The sequence below is a fragment of the Urocampus carinirostris genome, chromosome 19, assembly GCF_059441175.1.
Source record: "Urocampus carinirostris isolate Australia breed hairy pipefish chromosome 19, RoL_Ucar_1.0, whole genome shotgun sequence".
NCBI classification, from domain to species: Eukaryota; Metazoa; Chordata; class Actinopteri; order Syngnathiformes; family Syngnathidae; genus Urocampus; species Urocampus carinirostris.
In genome coordinates this window covers 20,918,607-20,941,389 of record NC_142367.1, presented here as the reverse complement: position 1 = coordinate 20,941,389, position 22,783 = coordinate 20,918,607, and the positions used below count along the sequence as shown (strand labels likewise).

General features: G+C 39.7%; 1 protein-coding gene across 2 annotated transcripts in view; it reads left to right on the top strand.

Moving 5' to 3' along the window:
* Positions 1-22,783, top strand: part of LOC148347672 (thyroid hormone receptor alpha-B) — a 187,744-nt gene that overhangs the window by 3,807 nt on the left and 161,154 nt on the right. Inside the window, exon 4 of one of the 2 annotated variants that reach the window (XM_088323710.1) lies at positions 21,642-21,844. The gene's annotated coding sequence lies outside the window, so the exon portion shown is untranslated. Of the gene's footprint in view, positions 1-21,493; positions 21,845-22,783 lie in introns of those variants that run through there. The other variant, XM_088323711.1, reaches the window with a different exon arrangement.

Sequence of the window (22,783 nt, the reverse complement as noted above, 5' to 3'; positions counted from 1 at the left end):
AGTTTCTCGATCTATGGCGCAATGAAATATTTTGGAGCATATGTGCATGATTGTGGGGAGGAACACTTTACGTTCTGTGCCAAGATGGAAAAAAAGGGTCCTTCATAATCCCTTTAAGATGAATAAAATAAAAAGGCATCTCAAAAGTCCATGTGAGTGGAGGTCTCCAAAAATTACAATTTTCTTTTAGAAATAGAGAAATTCTAAAATTATTTAATGGCTTACCTTGTTTTATTCTGTTTATACTGACTCTTCTGATATAACTGATTTTATACTCATTGTGGAGCTTTTTATGCCAGAGATGGTTGTTTTCTATAAACTATAAATAATGATGTGTAAAAAGTTCAAGACAGGTTATTTTGACAATATGATAAAAATGGGTATTGGTGGAAACAACCCATCAAATATTACTGATCTCATGGTAATGTATGTATGCTGAGGCCTACAGGCCATATTTTCCCATTCTTTTTACACAAGGGTACTGTGTTTGCCCACCACGCTTTGTACCTTTGCTTGTGAACTTGCCTCTTGTGAAGATAAACTGCGCTTTTTTTGGTCATTAACTGTGATGTGAAGTTATTCATTTATTCATCAAAGTGACATGTATTAATTTTTTATAAAGATTCTGCTCAGTTGCAAGTAGACTGGCAGTGATCCAACTGAAGGTATTTCCGTTTTTGCCTCCCGTGTGAATATTCTCCCAGTGTAGATCATTTGCGTCAGGGAATTCTCTAAACAGCATCCATATTATTCAGGCGTTTTTGTTTATTTCTAATCATGTAATAAATACTGGGATTAGTGAAGTGTCATCAAAACATCCTGTGGCCGCCTCGTTGTCTGGTCACAGTGTAGAGTGGTGCATCACTACTCATTATATCCTAGCTGTAATTGATGAAAAACAAGCTTGCCTGCCACGCAGTAACGAGCATGCGGATTTTAATTAAGCCCAAACCCCGCGCCCACACATGCTGTATTCGTCTCGTCTTTAGTGTCACATTTACATTGCAGAGTGAAACGAACTTCACAAGTATATGATTTAAGACTATGGTTTTCAATGGAAAAACAGAGCCAGCTGATGTCGTTGCACAATGTCTGATTCTTTCATTCTGAGGTATCTTAAATGGTTTTGGCAGGATGCATCTGTAATTGATATCCTGTAGATACCTCTGGGGTAAGTCACAAAACGGAGTCAGTGAATTAATTTGGGATTTCCTGGTTGTCCTGGACTCTTTTGGCCACGGTAGGGGAACATAAAAGCAGAGTCGCAGTAATTTGCATTGGCACCGGGCTAAGAGGCTAGTTTTGTAATCTCACTGTTCACTCGGCAGATACCCACCTCTGACACCAATGTATTTCCAGTACATTACAATAGTAAAAACATTTCCACAAAACAAGTCAAAATTCATGAGACTTGAAGCAAAAGTTAACACAAAGGATTCCTAAAAATATTCTGTTGTATGGGCCCCTAATGGTCAACACATGGCATTTTGTGTTTGTAGAGCAAATGTTCAGCAGCCCTATCAGTCGGTTTTTATCCGTCTCATTGGAGGCCATTTTGATAATAGGTTCCGACGGATGATGACACCAATGTTGCTCAGGCTCTAACCATTGTCTAATCATGGCTCCACTTCAGAACTCGGTTAAACCGTGATTGGCTGTTAGATGAGCCTTGGGCAACATCCATGTCATCATCCCTCAACATTGAATATATCATCTGCCAGCCTTGTTCACATTCTTTAAATCGTAGCAGCAGTGTTACTTTACCATAGACTTAAATATGTATACTGTATCCGAGGAAATGAACTCAATGTTTTATAGCACATTTAAGATAAAACAAAAATCAAAAAGCCTTCATTTTAAATCACAAACGACCCTTCTTGTCCATCTGTCATTAAGAGTACTCTATGAGAGAAACAACGTTGAAATTTTTATGTAAATGGATGTGATGAGGAACAGAGAATTGTGTGAGGAGAACACCTCATGGGGGCTCATTGATCCTGAAAGGGTTGATTGGCACTGCTTCTAGTGATAGTAGCCTATCAAAAGACCCCCAGATCAATCATGTTGGGCTCCCCACACAATGTAAAGCCCCCCCTTTAGTTCTCAGGCCCAAGGAGCACCCAGAACAAACCCAACCTGCCTTCCTGAAAACACCAAGCACATGTGAAAACACTGAATTAAAAAAAGGCTTAAAACACACACAAAAACAACGGTAACAAAGCTAAAATAAGCTTAAGAACCAGTACAGTAACGCTAGATAACAAAACAAAGTAAGACTGTATACCTTTTATAAAATTAAGTAAACTATGTAATAGTATTGTTAGTCGCCCTGCATCAGAAAACCCCAAATATTTGTAATTACTGCCACTTGGTCAGTCTACTCCACTGGTTCCCAAAGTCAACCTGGGCCCAGACCCCCAGTGAGTCGTTTAAAAAGTTCCCGGACACCCAACCTCAACTTTGGACAATAATATAGTGGTGGGCACAGCTCTGCAATTCTGGTACTAAGAAATACTTGATTTCAGTGGCTCGCGTGCTCTTGCTTTATATTTTTGCACAATAAGTCAAAACGTGGTTGAACACCGGAAAAGGCAATTATGATATCATGATTAGCTTCCTGTCTATTTGTTTTTATGTCTTAACGTCTAATAGAGTTGAAAACTGCCACTCACTTGTTTGTTGTAACAAAGGGAACATGGTAGGACAGGATGTGAGACATAGCGCAAAAAATAAAAAATAAAGTTCTTTAGAAGAAATATTCTATTACTTTGTCTCAGATATAGTGTCATCGACCCCCTGGATGTTTTTTACCCCCTGGGGGTCTGCTAATTTTCTTTGGAAGTTGTGTATTGAATGCTAAACATTCAAATACCCATTTGGGACTGTGCTTTTGCCGTCCCTTTAGCAGTGCGAAAACTCAACTCGGTAGCAAAAGTTATAATTTTGGGGAATATGTTTTGTTTTATTTGTGAATGTTCTTACTGCAGTGAGCAGACCACTAATCCAGTCGGCTTTATTGGGCCTGATTGCCCGGCTTTTCCTCCGAGCGTTATCGTATTCACGCACGCCAATGCAAAGCGAGAGAAATGCATGCCAAACTCCCGCAATTCAACAAGCCGTCTGGGTTCTTGTTGACACGCCAAGAAATCATTTCCTGATATTTTTCTTTTTCCCCTCGCAAGAACAGTGCAGCCCGGCTTTGGGATTCTGTGGCAACGTGTTTGTGTTGGACACAAAGCCCATTTTTTCATTTGTTGTGATGCTTACCTCTTTTCTTTCCCTAATGCTCAGGTATTTGCACATCTATGTATTCTCACCTTATATCAGTATTCCAAACAGATTCAAATAACAGAATCATTTTTTTTCCTCAGATATATTTGAAATCAAAATGTTTCCAAATAAATTGAATAATTCTAAAAAAGAAATCATAAATCCCTTAATTATACTTGTTTGCAATATTCCTGTTGTACATCAGCTTTTGACAAAGATTGCACAAAATTACGTTCTTCGAAAATGAAAATAGAATAACCTGTAATTAAAAAAAACAACACAAACAAAATGTGTGGCTTTTTCATATACTTGATATATATCACATTTCTTTTCACTCAAAACACTGATTGCTGACCGAAAGGTACAAAGTACAGAAATAAGCTTTAATAAAGAAATACACATGCAAGCAGGGTAAGAACCAAGATTCACTCCAAAATCTTTATCTTCAACACAAAAACTGTGTCGATTACAAATCCAAATTCAAACAATGTTTCCATCTAAAGACTGATGGAGGTTATAAGCAAAGTTGGTGTGAGACTCAACTCGTTAAAAAATTATCCTTGATGGATATTTTAGTGAACGTACATTTTTGTGTCCTGTATAATCAACATAAATCTCTGTCAGCAATTCCCTTTAAACATATATTGCGCCGCCTATTATCCATGTGCAACTTTAAAAAGGCCTCGTGTTCTTATATAAGCAAAAGTTGGTCATGTACATATTCTAATGAGGAGCAGCTGGCACCCGCTCTCAACATGCGTGCATTAACAAGCTGAAATTTTTACTCCCTCGTTCTCTTGCATGAAAACATGCACGCTCTACTTTTAAGAGTTGCTGACTGAAATTAAATGAAATATTCATGCTGATCAGCGCATGAGTTCCAGTCATGGCCCGCCTCTCCGGACCTTTGACCCCCTGCGCCCTTCTAATTTGTCCGCAAAAGTACTTTGACTGTGCGTGTGAATAATGAATGAGAAAAGGAGGTCATGCGGTCGCTTCGGAGCCTCTTTTTTCCTCCCAACTCCACGGGACGTCCGCTTCAACCGGCTGCACAGCAAGCGGCGCAAGTGAACAAGATGGACCTGGGCAATCGGGGCATAGTACCGCTGGTAACGGATTGACCTTTGCGCATCTGCAAACTACAATGTTGTTTTATTAAAGCCTGCTATCAAATCAGAAGAAGAAATGCTGCGGATGAAAGGGCATTTTCGTTTGTCTAGCTTGACAATTTAGAAAGTGTCAACCTTTGCAGAAAAAGAATGAGACTGCTCTCAGCCTACAGAACAATCCATTCCTAGGAAGTTACCAGATTCTCCAGCTGTATAATGAAGATTGGAAACCCCAAAGTGTTCACACGGGATCAAAAGATTAATGATCTGCATCTGTGTGCCATGTTCATGCCAGGAATTAGTTAACTGCTTGTAAAATGCACTGTTGCCAATTATCAGCAATTATAATTAGGATGATAATTGTAGAACTTTATTTTGGAAAAGCATCAACATGAACTTACCAGTGACTAAGGTGGCGCCTCTTGACCAGACTTCCCACACCTGTACAAGATAAGCTTCAAACTCTTCTTCCTGTCTTTGCACGTGCTCGAAGGGGGGAGGCCTCACCAGCCTAGGCCACCTGGGGACAATAGCGACCCAGCAGTTTGAAAGCCACAACCTCGTCTCCCCAGCTAGGAAACGTGTCAAAACCAAGCCATGGTTATCCTTTTGCATTTCCCTCAGCTAAGGGATACAACCAAAGAGGAAGTTGGGTTTTTTTTCCCCTCATGCGAATCCTCCCCCCAACAAAAAAATTAAGCAAGCATTCATTCTGGTGGCAGAAAGACTACCAGTATCGCTTTGTTTGTTAGCAGCAGGTACTAATGAAAATTAAACGCATTCAAGGAAAATGCCATTAATAAATCTGTCCGAACATCAACAAAATTGCACATGATTAAACGTAACTCAATAAGATTTAATGTAGTAAATGAAACGATTAGTGCAGCAAGATAAATTCGTTGTGACATTATGCACCACCTAGTCAATCGTGACTTATTCATTAATTTATTTGTTCAAACATAAGATTACAAACACAAGTTGAATCATTGGATTGATCTTTGACATTGATTTACTCATCCATCATTTTGCACCTATCGGTCCCAATACCAACCTTTTTTAAGGTATTACAACTCATGATGGTAGCCGACACCCGCATGAGCTGCCTTATAGTGGTCATTCATTACTAGTAACCTGAAATTAAAAGAATTAAATAAATAAATGAAACTCCAAGTAATAATACTATGTTTGTATCTAAAAGAAACATATACAGTTTTGGTCAAAAACTTACATACACTTGTGAAGAACATAATGTCATGGCTCTAATGAATTTCCAGTTATTTCTACAACTCTGATTTTTCTCTGATAGAGTGATCGGAACTGATAGTTCTTTGTCACGAAATACATTTATGAAGTTTGGTTCTTTTATGACTTTATGATGGGTTAACAGAAAAAGTGATCATATCGTCTGGGTCAGAACTACACATACAGCAAGACAAATTAGAAATTTTGGTGACTTAGATAGTTGTTTCAGTGAAAAGAACTTCATAGCACGGCCTCTTAACTTCTTGTGAGTGATTATGAGTAACTACAGCTGGTGACTTCTCTGAGGTCATTTAGATAGGACTCATTGGATGCAAACGCCCACAAACACTACCATGGGAAAGTCATAGGAGCTCTGCATGAATCTGAAAACTCGAATCATTGACTTGAACAAGTCCGGAAAGTCATTATAAAGAAGCGGCTGGAACACAGGTGTCAGTGTCCACAGTCAAGTGTGTTTTGCACATCCATGGACTGAGAGGCTGCCGTGCAAGAAGGAAGCCCTTGCTCCAAAAGCGGCACCTTTAAGGCTCAACTGAAATTCGCTGCTGATCACATGGACAAAGATAAAACTTTCTAGAGGAAAGACGAAACAAAAATCAAGCTATTTGGCCACAATGCGAGGCAATATATTTGGAGGAAATAAGGTGATGCCTTTAACCCCAAAGTACACCATGCCTACCGTCAAGCACGGTGATGGTCGTATTATGCTGTGGGGCTGTTTTTCTGGGGCTTTACAGAGAGTAAATGGGTTATTGAAGAAGGATTACTTACAAATTCTTGAAGATAACCTAAAGTCATCATCTTGAAGATTGGGTCTTGGGCGCAGTTGGGTGTTCCAACACGACAATGACCCCGAACACACATCAAAAGTGTTAATGGAATGGCTAAATCAGGCTAGAATTAAGGTTTTAGAATGGCCTTCCCAAAGTTCTGACCTAAACCCTATTGAGAATTTGTGGACAATGCTGAAGACACAAGTCCATGTAAGAAAGCCAGAAGCTTGTGGATGGCTACCAAAAATGCCTAATTGAAGTGAAAATGGCCAAGGGACATGTTACCAAATATTAGCGCTGCCTTATGTATATTTTTGACCCAGCAGATTTGATCACTTTTTCTGTTAACCCATAATAAAATCATTAAAAGAACCAAACCTCATGAATATTTTTGTGACAAAGAACTATCTGTTCCAGTCACTCCATCAGATAAAAATTAGATTTGTAGAAGTAACTGGAAACTCAAGAGAGCCGTGACATTATATTCTTCACAAGTGTATGCAAAATTTTGACCACTGCTGTATATATTTTATTTACTAATGATATTTGTTTGTAGTGTCTGTATCAATAACTACCCAAGGTTTGGATATCTGGATCCATCTAAGAAAGTGTGGTGTCAAACAGTGGTTTTACTGATCAAAGTTTAAATATGAAAACAAAATAACAGTGATTATTAGATTTATATTTCTGCTTCATGTCTATGAAAAAACAATACATTACTTTCTGTGATAAAATCCCAGATTAGTAAACGAAAAAACATAAAAGATATTAACAGAAAAACTTGCCTCATTCTGGATGACAGCACATTTGTTATTTCTATTCTGAAAGATAATGTAATACACCTCAACATTAGTCCAACATTTTTTTTAAATTTCAAACCTGCTTCATGGAGTGGGCACACAGGTGAGCCTTTTGAAAGCTCGTGCTAGTTCCAATGTTATTAAACAGTTAAGAAAGCCTGCTAGCCTTGTATGTCAAGGATCAGCTACAATATGAGCTGACTGATGCGAGTGTATCTTGACATTGTCCTCAGTGGCGTCGTGACGGAAGAGATGAGAAAAGACAACTGTGTTTTTTTTTTTTTAAAAACAATTTTTAAAGAAATTTGACAATTTTGTTCCTGGAGGAAAGCGTGGACAACTACTGTTTATTTTCTCTCTGTTTTTGCAGTTTTTAAATCCATTGCTCTACCCCCTCTGATAGAAAAAATATGATATACAAATATTACATTGACATCATACACTTTTTGTTTGCAATAGCCTATTTTGTACTGATAACAAAGTAATAAAACTTTACCATGGCGCCGCCGTCTGACACGTTTGAAACAATGTAGAGTAAATCAAAGCCTAAGTTACTGCTATCTCGAGGCAATTTCTTATCCATAACCTGCAGATTTATGCTATTTGCAGCAGGTCACAGCCCTTATCGTCCAGGAATATATTGTGGCTTCGCTGCAAATCAATTTTTTTTCTTAAACCTTCAATTCAACACAATTTACGCTTGACCACCTCGTGAGCGCACAAGCGATGGTGGCGTTGACGGCTCACCAGAGACAGACGGCGGCTGACTAATAATTTATGGCCACTTCTGTGGGGTCTGTGCAGAGTCGAGCGTTTTAGCTACTTTTTCACATGGATGCGTTGCGTGTTGTCAACATAATCTCTGCTTCAAACTAAATGTCACAACGGAAACCCCTCTAGAGCTAATTGGTATTTCTACAGTGATGAAGTATAAGGGTCCTTAACTGAACTGAAAATGTTCATCTTTTACAGTTACGTTCATCAATTTAACTGTCAAACTATATATTTTGAGTTTGATCTGAAAGTCTGTTTAAACCAGAATCAAAATGTGCTGTTTTTGAGCAGTAAAGGTCCCAGTTTTCATAAGGGAAGCTCAACCCAAGAGACTTCCTAAAAAATATTTTTTCTCAAGGCCCTGATGAGTTTAAACACAGCATTTTGATTAATATTATATTTCAAACATATGAAGTTAAATACAATTCCTTCTTAACACGTATTTCCGTCCATGGTTATGTTTACATGCAGGCAGTGATTTGATTGGAAATGCAATTGGTTGGTCCCTTCATTTTTCGATTACTCAAGCATATCTCCACATTCGAGTAATCAGTTTGCCTGAGACCACGGGCATTTTCCCTTATTTGAATTATTTTATGTCACTAAGTACTGTGGTACTGGTGGTAAAGGGACGAATGTTACATGTAAACTCTGCTTTACCCGCTAATAAAAGCCTCAAGTGTATTGGTTGAATCTATTTTCTGTGCCTAGGCAAACATGTCTATATACTGTCGAAGCCATAGTTGTATCCATCCATATATAGTGTGAGTCTATGCTTTTGGAAAGCAACATGTGAGCACACAGGACAGATCAAGGCAGCCCACTTTGGGAGCACAGGGAAAATAAGAACAGTGCTTGGTTGAATATGGTGAGTGACATGAATAGAATAATTCTTCATTTCATTGCAAAAGGTAAATGGCGAATTGTATTCCATATTTGTTTCGTCCTTGTAGTTGGAATACTCTTTAACGCTATGTATATATGGGGTTATTGGTTCGTCTCTAGTTATGGAAACAGTTCATTCAGAATAATTCAAAAATCTGGCTTCTGATCCTAGTTGGACTATTAACTGAATGTAAACCAAGTCAATTAAGTGCTGTTTCTAATTTACAATACTGCTTACCAGAATGTATAGATAGACCTGTGATGCCAACTAAATCCCAGCATTCAAATGGATCTACAAGTGTGCAAAGCACAACAGTTTGTCTATGGGGTGAAAAAACTGCTATATTGTATCCTTTTGCTAGGCATTGATAATATTGGGAGCAGCAAACACCCACCCGCGCACGCACGCACGCCCTGTTTCAATTGGGACTACACAAACAGGTTCCATACAGCAGTTGATGAGACTGATCGCAATCAGTGCTGATTCCTACTACAGCTAATCAGAGGAGTTCTGAAAATTGTGAGGATAACTATCATGTGCTAGAAACAAAATGACTGCATCTGCGAATGAGTTCAGCAATTTTAGTTTTAATCCGGGGGAAAAAAATCTAACCTAACATGTTTTATCCCACAAATTGTTCCCTAGTGTAAGGCTTTGATTGCTCCTACAAGGTTATTTTGTCCGCTTGCTTTGTGCTGATGCAACAGAGGGTAGTGGTTTCACTTTTTTTGTTTCTATGCATTGTAGATGGCGGCATCAATCAGCCAGCTCACACTTGTCTCCAAAGCCCCTGCTGAGTGCAAAGTCCGTTGTTCAGAGGGCTAGTGTGTGAATGTATGCGTGTATTACGTTGGGTTGAAATTAAGTCTATAATCAATTGCATTCTCCTCACAAGTAAACATGTTCCCTCCCAATGAATGCTAAAAGCAGCATTTCAGCTTCAGTCACATTTGAGTGAAACACACAAGGGCTGCCAGAAACCCAGTTGGCATCCTGGCGTGCTGAGTGGGTGGATGCCAACACACCCAGCGTACACTCGCAGCCCATACACACATGTACGTTGCTTTGCCATTGTTTCTCACAATGCCTTCAAGATTTATGTATAGAAATCCTTTGACTGCCTTTGAGACGTGACATCTAAGGTGTGGCGATGTGACTTACTTTGAGAACAGTACCACTCAAACTAATTGTGTGCCTTGCAATGTTGGTTTACTTTGATTATTGCTAGAAATATCAATATCATCTTGAAAAAAATCTTGAATGATTTTCCTTTACTTTACTTTCTCTTACCACATTTTTTATTTTACAAAAACCTGAAACACATTTCAACTTTCAGTTCCATCTTTTTTAATGGAAATTATTTAGGTTAGACTTTCTTCACAAGAAAACTGAGACAAAAAACAAAAACTCATTGCAATTAAAAGGCATTTTTCTTTCATTCTCCTGTAACATCAGGCTTTTATTGCCGCAACAATCTCAATAAAGGCTGGCGAAATCACCTTGGATACCAAAGTACTCCATACACAACAGAAGACCGTTTTAGGTGTTTATGAGGAAGCGTTGATAGGACAGGACAGAATCCAGCCGAGCTGTCGGAACTTGCTTTTGCTGTTTTGTTCTGAGCATGAATGTGCAGCACCAGCATGTTGGCTGGTCACATCCTCTCAAGTCGGACCCTATTTCTCCCTGCTGTGATGACCTTCTCTCACTGTGTTCTTACTGCCAGCCAAAGTGTCTTCCTCACTCAAGACAAATGGCGGCTCTCACACATTTATTTGAACGTGGTGAGATTGCAAGAGGCAAATTGGAGGCCGCCATGATTGGCCGGGAATTTTCCTGCTCGTATCGTTGATGTATAAGAAGATGAGCATCCGGTGCAACGCTGTTGTGATTCCCACTGCTCCTGAGTGTTGATAATGCGTTGCGGCTCGCCACTCACTGATGTTCACTGGAGACTTGAAATTTTGCACATCCATCAGCGGAGATTTGCAGCCCTCATCATCCCCCCCTCACCGCTGATTTCAAAGCAAGGCAAATCAGTCTGCTGGGCCAGTGAGCAGTGCCCGTAATAAGATTTGAGATGTCAAAGAGTCTCTCCTTTTGACGAGGGGAAATAGATCTGATGAAAATGAGCCTGAAATGCTAATGTCCCACTGGGATGATGAGCTTCGGCACAATAGGACGCGAGCGTGACAGAAAGAGGAGCGTCTCCGAATCCTTCTCAACATCAACCATGATGTTCATCTGGAAGCAAGCCAGCCACTGTTGGATTTTCTTTAAATAATCACTGAAGCCTTTATAGGGTCTGTTTGAACTGCTGGGATTTCTTAAAAGGGCAGAAATGTTCGTCAATGTGCCAAATGCTCCTGATAAGCATAAAAAGGCCGGCCACCAGCTGACAGCACGGTCATGTTGAGTGTTCTCAAGTGCAGGCGGCGGAGTTTTTGTAGGGGCTATTTGGGCATGCTATCACTCCTTTAAAGGTAATTAACTATATTTCTTTATGAAAATCACATTTTTGCAGTTTTCTTAAATCCTAATGAAAAAAAGTACAATCTGAAGTTTCCCAAAACCTTAAATCACTGTTTTCAAACATATGGCCCAAGGGCCAGGTGCAGCCAGTGGGACAATATTGTGAGGCCGCCGCCTAAATCTTTGTTTAATGTAAGAGTATGGTATTGGAGATCTCTCTGGGGAGGATATCATCACCGCTTTTAAACTGAAGCCTCAATGAAATTGAATGCACCTCGCACATAACTTTCAGAGGGTTTTATCCTGCTTGAGCATGGTCGTAAAACACAACTTGGCTGCTTTTTTTTCTGTTGTGTCATCACATGTCACAGGTGTTTTTGAAAGAAGCCATGTTTAGAACAGTTTGTGGTCAGAAAATTCAAGGTTAAAAAATGCTAATACACACATTACAATCTGAATTATATTAATTCAATTTTCTACCCATCTATATAGTTTTCTCACGTGCTGTGTTGTTTATTACTGACTGATTTATTTTTCCATAATCATTTTTAGAGCGTATTTTGTGTAGAAATGCGGCCCAACCTTATTTTTCCTAACCAATGTATATACATTCAGAAAATCAGATTTATGTGTCCTTTATCGCTAATTCGATAATAAAAAAGACCAAATAACAACCAATCCGACTTCAGACTCTAGTCATGTTTGTCTAAATGTGTCAAGTGCTTTTATTTGATATAACATCTGTGTGTATGCACAAATCATCTTGGGATTTGCTGATTTAATTATTGTAACTTTTCAATCGAGTAAAATAAAGCTAATTAAATGGATAATCCCCCAGGCAAACACCAAGTTTCATATGTGCGGCGTCGCCGGGAATTGCGTGTACCTGTCAGACATATTAGCGCCAAATCAACTTAATCATGGCGATACTGGCTGCGTCAGCCGAGGGATCTATTATTCTGGTCCAGGCCTCTCCAATATCAGCCATTTATCAGATTAGCTCTCACTTGTTTGCATTTGGGAGGGAAACCTGGTCTTGCCGTAAAACAAAACAAACGCTGAGCTAATTGGGAGCCCGAATCAAGCCTGCTGCTGTGCATTCATATTCACCAAGGTTTTGGCTTTCGCGGCAGTGTGCGGCAGCTGCAGTCGGATGAAAAGCTCGGATTTACATTTAAAAGCTGCCATCTCAATGCTTTCAAAAATGAAGCTTAAAATTTCCATGAGCCCGCAAGTTAAAATTAGCAGCCGGCTTTGTGATGTATTGAAGAGATGATTGTAAAATCCTGTAAAAAATACCACTGATCACTAGATTTTTTTTCAATGTGCGTAAAAAAATGTCACTCCAGTCTGAATGCAACGGTAACTTAAGTTTACTTAACAATTAACAAATCATGCTGCTTTAATCTGTTACATACGCTTTCATGAGTTTACATTTTAAATAGTATTGTGTTTTTAAAGGTTAGGAGCAAAATCCACTTAAAATTTGCCTAAAATATGGCTTAATACACCAATCACTGTTAACCTGTTTTCTGAAGCACTGCCTTTGTCACTAGCTGAAGCCTGAGCAACTGTGATGTACTATTAAAGTCTCAAAACGGCTGCTTCCCGAGAGGATAAAAATAGAGTGAATATTTGTATTATCTCATATTCTACCAACATGCCATGTTTTATTTTAGCAGTGGCACATACAACGTAATGTATTAAAGAATATTTCCGGGTTGACTTCACTTCGAGTTGGTCTTGCTAATGCTAGCATTATCAGTCAATCAATATACCAAAGCCGTATCCCCCAGTGGGAGGTAGCTAGAGTCAAGAACACACTCACATTCATCAAACATTCATTCCCCTTGCTCTTCCCAACCTGACACCGAACATTAAGCACAAGGGGGAGTTGTCATGCAACCCTTCATCAGAAAAGGCCCAGCAGCACGCATTGGTTGACCCACTCCGCATCATTATGTCATTCTCAACCATCCTTCGTCATTCATATCTATCGCTAGCACACACTCTTGCATCCATTAAATTAACCGACCTAACATCCACAACAATTTTTTTTACTCCATCCGTCCAACTATATTTGGGCTTTCCTCTCTTTCTATTTCCAACCACTTCTGCACTACATACTCTTAGTCAAACAGCCATCATCCATTGTTTCCGTATGTCCAAACCATCGCAGAACCTTTTCATCAACCCTCTCGGAAAGCTCTCACCACACCAAATCTTCTCCTTACTTCCTCATTCTTTAACTTATCCAGTCCTGTCACTCCACACATACTATGCAAAAATCTCATTTTAAAGACATTGAACCTATTACGCTCATTTACCCTATGAGCATCACTGTCAATTAATTTGTTCAAACATGAAAAAAAAAATCACTGTTGGCACCACCACTGCTTCATACAATCTTCGCTTTGCATCCGTTCGCAGTTCTCTACATTTGAACAATCCGTTCAGCACACCCATTACCTTGCACCTTTCATCCCTCTTCTTCACATCTTCCTCCAAACTACCACCTGCTGCCACATGCGAACTTAAATACTTAAAACCTTCTACCTCCTGCTACTTTACACCATTTAACAAAATCTTAAATCCATCACCTCACTAACTCTCAAACACCTCATTACCTTACTCTTGTCTGCATTGTAAAATCTGCAATTAAATTGGCAATGCTGCTGCTGTTTTAAGTTAAGTGGTTAATGTTGAAACAGAACTGTATTATGGCCTATTTGGAAAAATAATCACTGGTGATGTGTGACTTATCCCAGTCACTTAACTCACATCACGAACATGTATCATCCATGTAGAATGCGTACCCGTCATTTGACGCAAGACGAAAGTAGTGACACTCGGATGGCTCCTGAGTGATCCTCTGTAATCTACAAAATGGCAGAGAAGATGTGGAAGTGCATCTCACAAATGTATTATTCAGCGTCAAGTACGTGGAACATGTTTCGTATGTAGTACTCGAAAACTGAACAACGCCGTATACATCTAACATTAAAGACGCCTAGCGCTTAACCTCATTTATACGGCACATTTGATTGTGTTTTGCTAAGGTGTATGGTTTTTTTTAAATTATTCACCCACTCCAGAAATCTATTTTTAAAACAAATTATCACTCACCACAATTTGTATCCCCAACAATGCTTGACATGATTTAATATCTGTGATTTTAAACAAAACTAAAGTGCAAGAAATCTGATAATGATTACGCCAAGTCACATATTTTGAAAGACACGCAAACCGAGCTCGCCCACGTCCAATCGTTTCGCCGACAGCTGCGCCTCAAACGACCCGACCGTGGACTCGGAGCCCCGTGTCCGGATTTCTCTGCAGCCCGGCGAGATTTACATAGTGCGGTTATTTTCCATCTGGCCATCCCGGCGACTCATCCAACCGTCCTCCAGGCCAGATGTCCTTTTCCACGCAAGCGTCCCCCACCCCACGGCACCGACAGCCTTGCAGGCGCGTTAACACCATGATGTGGGATCAGAATAGAATAGTCTTAGTCATTGATTACAATGTAGTGTACCGTTAGAGAGAAACCCGTAAGCATACAAATGCACATACTAAACAGCGTGGTAACATCTCGAAACATTTGTTCGAGAGAAATAAGTTCATGTTTTTCCCAACATAATAATAAAAGATAGTAAAACAGGAGCTTTGACAGTAGGTGCTTTATTCAATATACATTGTACTCAAAATTTCAAATCAGGCACCTAAAGATGAAGTGCTCAATTTATACAGCAGAGTAAGTTATCTATCAAGAACGCAACACCTTTGTATCATTCGCGTCAATCCCAGGTCGCTGGAGTTTACTTTAATCCTTGAGAAACGATGACAAGCAAATGCAATTTGGTCCATTACCGCGACAACGACTCATAACTAAAAAAACAGGCACGTTTGTGTGACGCAGCTCTCATTCTCATTTTCTTGTTGCGCATAGTAAATATGTGCACACCTTTGTGATTACCATCTTGAATGGTCACGAGATCTAAATACACATAACCTAGACAAATTAGGGGGGGAAGAAAACAGTGCAGCTGAAAACGCCACTCTACACCTCTCGCCATCCGCCCCATTTTAACTAACTCAATGAGTTTGCCCTGAATGACTCTCCCCAAAAAATTTTAAAAACAGAAGTAGGTAGAAAAAAAAACATAAGGTCTCTTGAACTCAATTGGGTATTGTTAACAAATTCTTGATGGAGAACTTTGAACTTGTTTAAGGACATCTCAAACACTGCACGTCACTTCTAAGCCTGCCACTTAAAATCTGGTGAGACTTGTACAAAGACATTGAATTTTGACCTTGATTTTGCGCACACGGCTTTTAATCCGCAATTGTGAGCTCTGTAGTCCATAATTTACAGTGCATTGTTTACGAGATTAGATCTGGCACTACAGGATTAATGTGCCATACAAGACTTTAATAAAATAAACAAAGAATATTAGGATAAACAGGCACAATGTTTTTATGATTTTTGTTGGTAAAACAAGCAGGAATTATTAAGTTGTTTAATAGTTTAGTATTAAATATTTAGATAAAGTTTAGATTAGATTTAGGATAAATATATGGATAAGCCAGTATGTTGACCTGGAGAGGGATTGGCACCACTAGGCTGTACCAAGACACACAACAGGAAATGTTGCTCCTACGACTTTAGTGGTTAAGGGATCCAGCCAACCAACCAACCAACCATGAAGATAAGATTTTGATTAGATGGGCAATAGATGAATGACACAAGACTCTTGCTCCCCACCCCAAAAATATTATATGCATATATGAAAGGAATAAATATAATAAAGTGTCGAATTCCACATTGAATTCTTGCTGTTGAGCAGAAACCCAATACGATGGCGATGTACAACGAAGCGACATGGTCATGTTGCAAACACCGTATCTGATTTAGAAGCGGGAGCCAAATCTCCGCCAGCGAGGTGGCCAATTACCAGCAGGCTCTCCTGCCGCGCGTCTGGCACATTATCCACGCTCCCACCGGAGTCATGCCGAGTGTAAGGCCGGAGGCTTGTGGCCGTTTATGCAAGCGCTGATCATCAATGTTCGCACCTGATGTCACGGCCACTAGTTATGTCAACACATATCTAGTCTTTCCACAGGAAATGGCAGAATAAAGCGAAATATTTCTGCCTTAAGAGAAATCAGGATCAGTTTCACAGAAATTGGCACATATGGCTCACATAGCACAGTCGTTTTTTCATGGTTCTGTTTCGCTGTATAGCATTAGTGATCATGATTTGCATGTTGTTACTGAACATAAGGATCTGGGTGTCACTCTTACTTCAAACCTAAAGTTTATCGCGCATATCGCCAAAATTACCAACAAAGCCAATAACGTAGCATCAAACATTTATTGAAATTTTTACAACAAGAACCCAGCATTCTTAGTTCGAATGTTTTGCGTGTATGTTAGAATATAATAGTGTTGTGTGGAACCCTTACTTACTCAAAGACATCAACCTACTGGAAGGAGTTCAACGTTGGTATACGAAGCGGATACCTTGGATGCACAATTTGTCATATCCGGAAAAGACTACAAAGGCTGAACTTGGACTTTTTGGAGCTCCGCAGAATTCGATTTGATTTAATTTTTGTGTTCAAAGTACTAAATGGAATGATCAATGTGCCCTTTGATCAATTTTTCGAGTTCTGTCGTGTTGATGGTTTCACGTGGCCACAGATATAAGTTACAGGTGCCTAGACCTACCAGCAACTTGCATGGAAACTTTATTTCTTTCAGGATACCAAAAATTTGGAATTTTTTGCCTGACCGGGTTGTTAGTGCAAATTCGGTGCAAACTTTTAAGCAAAGGTTGGCAGAGATAGATTTTTCAAATTTTTTAGGGGAGGGGGCGTAAGGTGACCAAATTTGACCATGCTCACTCTCAGCATTAGTTTTGTGTCATGTTTTGATTCATGTATCCAACAATACTTTCAATAAACATTACATTATATGTTTAATACAAAATTTTTCCAACCGATATTTTTTATCATTCCGGGTACCAATACAACAAAAAAACAGAGATCTTACATACCTTTGTTGGCTACTACCCAGTCTGGAGGACTTTGTCAACTTGCGAAACTGCAGTTGAGCCATCAATATTATAACGGGCTCGTCTCACCCCTGCCACCACCTCTTTGACCTATTACCCTCTGACAAGCACATCAGTTGTTATATTTATACTACTACCCTTGATTTTTAAACTTGGTTTTATCTTGTTATGGTTATTGCACCATCAGGATGGCACTTTTTAATTTAATTATTGGATATGTTCCAACAACATTAAATTGTAATCTTTTTAATGATACTTTACGGTATATAAGGCGCACTGGTTTATAGGGTGCACTCTGAAATTTTTGCTTTTTAGGTGGGATTTATAGCCCAGAAAATATGGTACTCTTTTCATAATTTTCAAAGTATTGGAATTTGTAACATATTTCCTCAGTGCAAATAGTCACTTATAACTCAACTTTATGGTCAAATATGCTATATGTATAACATACAACTCAGTTACTTGATTTCAGTGTTCAATGTACAGTTAATTGGAAGAAAACAGTGACATACAAAATGAAGCATTTGATCTAGATGATTTGGATTTAAAGATGTAGGATTGAATCATGGGCTTGGAATAAGGAAACACTCAAAGTAGGAAACATTTTTTTCTTCTGGTGTTACTTTTCAGGTAACACATCGTACGTTAGTGAGTTGCTACCTACCTGTGTCTTAAATCAGCTGTAAAACACACTAAAACAAAAGTACTGTACATTATCCATTTTTTGGTCATCTTAGTTACCTTGTTTTGCTTCCTTATTCGTGAAAATATATATATATTTTTTCGTTTTTGTTGTGAAATGGCTGCAATTTTTCTTGGCAGTTTGACTCAATAGACCGTGCATTGAATGAAGAAAAATAAAACATGTCTGCTTAAAATAAAGTTTATTCGAGAGTGTCTAAGAAATGCATGTGCTTGCACAAGCATCATGAATGAGCTGGCAGGCTGCAATGATGGCTTTAGACAGGAGATGGCAGCAGAAAGTCCTTTTTTCCAGCAATATAACTTTAATACTAATACAAAATGAAAAGCACAACAGAGTCCAAACATAAAATATACATTTGCAACACCAAACAAACAACAGCCAAGAAGGACCAAAATTCATTACTTGTTCCAAAGCAAATAAATATCAGAATTAAAGTAAAAGTCTCTGTGTGGAAGAACTTGCATGCACTAATTGTTAAGATGCATGTGTGGCAAAAAAAGATCACTTTTAGTTTGTCTTTAATTTTTTTTTTTTTTTTTTTTGCAGATACTGTATACGTCTATTCCTAGTAGGAATTCAGTCTTGGCTGTAATTAGTATTTGATTATATAGAGACCTCTCGCTACTTTGCATGTTGGTTATTGCTGGTTCACTGCCTTGCGGATTTTGAATTGAATGGATGGTCGTTCTGGTTAATGATATCGACAATTCGTGCATTGTGTTGTGATAGACGTCACACAGCAAATGCTGTTACAGGGGCAGGTTATGGCGCCCTTTGTGTTGTGTGTGCGTGACTGTCTGTGCCCGACTGTTATAAGCTAGTGTATGCTATAGGGGTTCACAATTAACAAATATCGAATTTATATTGTGATGTGACATTGTGTGTCTAATCATAAGAAAGTTTTTTTCCAGGATTTAGAGTTTACTTCATTGATTGTGTTTGGCCAACTATGACGGTGCTATGCAATAGACCTGCTATTTGGGTTAATTGGTTTATTGGTTAATGAACATGTTAATGAATCGTTGATTGGATGATAAACATGGTTTTGTCTCGCGCTGCTGCGCTCCTACAGGGCGGAGTGTGGGGAGTAGTTTAATCATGTAATCACCACGGTGTTATCTTTCCATCAAAAGAAATTCGACCGGATGAAACGCAAACATTAAAGGATTTTTAAAAGTCTTCTCCTTAATAAAGAACAGGATACTCTAAAATATCATGAAAAACGCTAGATAAAATATAAAAAGGGAAACCAAAAATTTGAACAATGGAGCGCCGGAAATACTCCACTGTCTTGAAATAGTTCTGTCCATTTAATTCCTAGCACTGCCCTGGAGCTAGGGTCCAAGTGAAAGTGGGCCAAATAAAGTTTTCCACAAGAAAATCTCTGATTCAAAACATTCCACTGTTCTCAAATATTTTTTTTAATCTAATAAACAAAATAAGATCTAAAAAAAAACATTAAGAATGAATGTGAAACTGTAATAAATTGATGTGAAAAGTATGAATGAATCCATAATTTGCATGAGCTTTATTTATATTAAAAGGACAATGTGTATTATTTGACCACTAGCTGTTGCTGTATTGTGTAATGCAACCAAAAACGGGTGCAAGGAAGAATACAAACTATGGAGACTCAAAGTGACCATTATGCACAATATTACCTCTGGATTTTACCCCCCAGCCTTTTTGAGGTTATTAGTTAGCCTTAGCAGCAAAATAGCTAAGAAACAGCTCATATTATGTGTAATAGAGGCATCCCCTGCCCACTACCCGGAGATGGCTGGGATGGGCTCTGTCTTTTTAAACTTTCCTATTACAGTGGGGGCATCAAACGATTATTCGCGAGCCGCATTTAATCCCTGGGCTGCATGTTAGAGACCCCTGCCCTACCCTGTTCACCCACCAGGGTCTCACTAAATTCAATAGGAAACACTGCTCACAATGATAAAGTACAAAAGGGAAAACTAGCACAGAAAATGCACTTTTCTTTTAAAATCAAAAATTTAATCGAAATTGCAATACTGGTCTGAAATATCGTAATTAGTTTTTTTTTCCAAAATCGTGTAGCCCTTGTATGCTGTCAGGTACACAGAGCGGTGTGGGTGCACAAGTTAATGTGTCCGTCACATAAAACAAACCGCAAAGCACGGTGACAGCTAGTAGCTTTAGCAGCTTGTTACATTGAAAATAAATTCCTCTATTCAATTGGGCTCCAAAAAAAAATCAGAGTGCAAAGAAATGCTGATAACCAGAGGGTTCTCTGTGGATTGTTATCGAGTTAGGGAAGCGACTGAAGCGGCGGCAGGAAAGGCAATTGGCAATAGCGAGGCTGCAGGTCCTGGCCTAGTGCGTCGGTTAGCCTAACATTCTCTTAAACCAACCCTGCTGAGCCTGTATCTCGCCAACACCAGATCAATTACCTATGAAATGGATGACCTGCAGCTACAAACGCTACATTTGGGACGGTTGTATCATAATCATTGCAGAGACCTGGGTCTATACAAGGATACCCGATGCTAGCTGGCAGCTACTCTGAAATAAAAAGCCCTCCAATTTGTTTTTTTGTTTAAATGATAATAAAGAACACTTATTCAACTGCAATTTTGTGTTTTTATTTGTAGATCTATTGATGTTTTGTTAAGTCGTATATTCTTCGGCTATGAGGACTTCATCTTGAAGCAAGTTTGACCGTTGCAGGTTTTTATGAAGGTGCGACGCTTTTTCGTTGAGTTTTACTTTTCGCGGTGGGTTATGGTATCCATTTACTGCGTTAACCGAGGTAATACTGTATTATTTTACAGCTTGGTCAAAACCGACACGAGCAATAGAAATGTGATAATTTCAATTAGAACATTTTTTAAAGTTGTGAGGTTTTTCTTATTTAATTCTGTTTAGACATTCCCGACAAGGCCAAGAAGCCTCGCTGCAATAATAGAATAGTCATTATTTTCATCGAACGTTGACAACATTGTATGCAAGGAGATTAGGCATGGTGCTCCATGGTAAATATCAAATAAAGATAAGATGAAATAATGGTTAAATCGCCAAACATATTCACAAGTAAGTGCTTAGAGACTGGCCTAAGTTATACATGCCCTTTTACCCTTTAGTAATAGTGTAATGAAAGAAAAATGCATTGTAACAAATAAAGAAATGTATGTGCATCAATGACCCAAAACTGGTCGGTGGCGGCCCTAATTTGAGAAGGTTTAAAAAAAAAAATCCAGTTGCTGTCGTGTTACTCTTGCAGTACAGAAGATTAGAGGCTGAGTGTAAATTGTGAGGCTCCTGTAGAGGGCGCTAGACTGGTTAATCCGGCCTACGTACATGCAGGAGGGCGGAGCCAGGCTGCAAGTACAGTCCGTACACGAAACCCCTCTTGTGCCTCCTCGTGCCCCTCACTGGCGTTTCAGGCAAGCCAGGGAGCCTAGCAGGCTACAAGCCGGAAAACGAGCAAAGTCCAGTAGCTTGCGTGTGATTTTCTTTTCTCCCTTTTGCTTCCCTTCCCAAGCCGCGTGGACTCCAACGCGAAGACCGGACAGCGCCGTGCAGGGAAAGCCGTGCGCGCGCACGAAGCCTACCTACACTTGGACGTGGCCGAGCCGGGAAGAAACCCTGCGAGCACCCACCCCTGGTGTAGTGTCAGCCGGGGGGAGCGGAGGAGCAGTACCCACCACCCCTCCCCTTCTCCAGCAGGCGTCCATGCGACCCGCGGTAAGTGGCGCCGTGAACTAGCGAGCGCGCTCACGAGCAAGCGGCTTTGACAGATGAGTGGATCTCATCCCTCCACCCCCCTTGCTCCTAATGGCGCTTTTCTGCCGTCTCACGCGCGCGTCTATGCACAATTGAAGCGTTTTACGCGCGCACGTACGCGTCCCGATATCGATCGGGATCACTTTGGCATAATGAAGCGCCAATGTCCTTCGATCGGCATGATGAAATGTTATACTTTGTTCTGCTTTGCGCTCGTGGGGGGCCTGCTTGCGAACGGCTCGCGTGTCATAACTCGGGACCGCGCCGACGATTCAACGCGCACAATCCGCACATTAGTCCGCTCTGCAACATTCCGACGCTGGAACGACCATCGGGGGTCTCAGCTGTACAGAGAGCCACACGGAGCACATCAGGAAAAAACGGAACGGTTTAGGGCGCACGGCGCATGCGCTAACATTACACACCCCTTTTAGGGACTCATCTGCATGCTGTGAAGTGGTGAAGAAACGTTTGCATGTTGCCAGCAGACAGGCGCTTATATAAACGTTACCGCATGTGCAGCAAAATGTTCGACAACGAGCCAATCATTTGCATTTGGCTTAGCAAACCCCTGGCCGTGGACCGGTACGTGCCGGGCAGTGTGTCATTTGGTACCGGGTTGCACAGTAAAAAAAGTTGCTTTGTCTTTTGCTCATTCCGTATTTGTTCGTGTATACAATAATCTTTCTTACCCCCCAAAATGTAAAAGTTTGGGTGTGTGTTATACACTAGGTCCATCACCACCCTAAATGAGCGCACAAAACAGTAAATATATACATCTTGCAATTTTTTTTGTTGCTACTAAATGTTATTTTACAAAAATAAATTGCGATTTATTTGGGTATTTTTGTTGCTGCTCAATGTTATTGCATTTTTCATTGCCCTATTCTTTCGATTCAC